The sequence below is a fragment of the Triticum urartu genome, chromosome 4 (genome assembly GCF_003073215.2).
Source record: "Triticum urartu cultivar G1812 chromosome 4, Tu2.1, whole genome shotgun sequence".
Taxonomy (NCBI): Eukaryota; Viridiplantae; Streptophyta; class Magnoliopsida; order Poales; family Poaceae; genus Triticum; species Triticum urartu.
Genome location: NC_053025.1, coordinates 198,874,259 through 198,876,500, shown reverse-complemented (window position 1 = coordinate 198,876,500; position 2,242 = coordinate 198,874,259).

The following is a 2,242-nucleotide window of genomic DNA, read 5'->3' as shown; positions in this document are numbered from 1 at the left end:
GTTATAGGCCAAGAAAATCTGGCTTTGAAGGCCTTACTGACCAGCGCCCGCGTTGCGACGTGATTGCTGCTCATGCCAAAATGTATTTTGGGGAGCTTGCGTCCTTGCTCTTCGACTGTACACATCTGGAGGACACCGGTGACGCTTCTCTTATACAATTCACCTTCATGGACTCGATAGGCCTTTGATCAACGAATTATCCTTCTTGCTTTAGTTTGGTCATCGGGCTACTTGTTGCGGAGCAAATATCCGAGTAAGGGTTCGGTCCATGGTGCAATAACTGCCATTAGCTTGTGAGCCGAGGACGTTTCCTCAACTGCCCAGCCTCCTATTATGCCTCCTATTTTCCGAAGACCCCATTGGACGTGGCGATGTTTTCACCTGGCCAAGTCACGGATGGCTTAAAGAGCCATTTTACAAACATATTTTTTGGGACCGTGTCGCGCTTGGCGCCCATCCTTGCGAGCACATCAGCAGCTTGATTACTGTCTTCTGGCACATGGTGAAACTCCAAGCCCTCAAAACGGGCCGAGATAGTTAAAACATCATTTTGATATGTAGTCATTGTTGTTCCTTGGCATCGAATTCCCCATTGACTTGTGATACTACAAGGTTTGAGTCACCTTGGACTTCTAGTCATTAGACTCCCATAGATGCCGCTATCAGTAATCCATGCAACAGGGCCAAGGTTTCGATATGATGTCTTCTTCTTGAAGATCCATTTATTCTCGATGGCTTGCCGATCATCGGGCAAGTCAACCAAAGTCCACACTTTGTTCTCATACATGGATCCCATCTCAGATTTCATGGCCTCAAGCCATTTTGAGGAACTTGGGCTCATCATCGCTTCCTCATAGTTCGTAGGTTCGTCATGGTAAAGTAACATGACCTCTAGAATAGGATTACTGTACCACTCTGGTGCGGATCTTGCTCTGGTTGACCTACGAGGTTCGATAGTAACTTGATCTGATGTTTCATGATCATCATCATTAGCTTCCTCACTATTTGGTGTAGCTGTCACAGGAACAGGTTTCTGTGACGAACTACTTTCCAACAAGGGAGCAGGTACTGTTACCTCATCAAGTTCTACTTTCCTCCCACTCACTTCTTTCGAGAGAAACTCCTCTAGAAAGGATCCATTCTTAGCAACGAATGTCTTGCCTTCGGATCTGTGATAGAAGGTGTACCCAATAGTTTCCTTGGGGTATCCTATGAAGACACATTTCTCCGATTTGGGTTCCATCTTATCAGGTTGAAGCTTTTTCACATAAGCATCGCAGCCCCAAACTATAAGAAATGACAACTTTGGTTTCTTGCCAAACCATAGTTCATAAGGTGTCATCTCAATAGATTTTGATGGTGCCCTATTTAACGTGAATGCAGCCGTCTCTAAAGCATAACCCCAAAACGATAGCGGTAAATCAGTAAGAGACATCATAGATCGCACCATATCTAGTAAAGTACAATTACGACGTTCGGACACACCATTACGTTGTGGTGTTCCAGGTGGCGTGAGTTGCGAAACTATTCCACATTGTTTCAAATGTAGGCCAAACTCGTAACTCAAATACTGTCCTCCATGATCAGATCGTAGAAACTTTATTTTCTTGTTACGATGATTTTCCACTTCACTCTGAAATTCTTTGAACTTCTCAAATGTTTCAGACTTATGTTTCATTAAGTAGATATACCCATATCAGCTTAAATCATCTGTGAAGGTGAGAAAATAACGATACCCGCCGCGAGCCTCAATATTCATCGGGCCACATACATCAGTATGTATGATCTCCAACAAGTCTGTTGCTCGCTCCATTGTTCCGGAGAATGGCGTTTTAGTCATCTTGCCCATAAGGCATGGTTCACAAGTATCAGGTGATTCATAATCATGTGATTCCAAAAGTCCATCAGTATGGAGTTTCTTCATGCGCTTTACACCAATATGACCTAAACGGCAGTGCCACAAATAAGTTGCACTATCATTATCAACTCTATATCTTTTGTCTTCAATATTATGAATATGTGTATCACTACTATCGAGATTTATCAGAAATAGACCACTCTTCAAGGGTGCATGACCATAAAAAATATTACTCATATAAATAGAACAACCATTATTCTCGGATTTAAATGAATAACCGTCTCGCATTAAACAAGATCCAGATATAATGTTCATACTCAACGCTGGCACCAAATAACAATTATTTAGGTCTAAAACTAATCCCGAAGGTAGATGTAGAGGTAG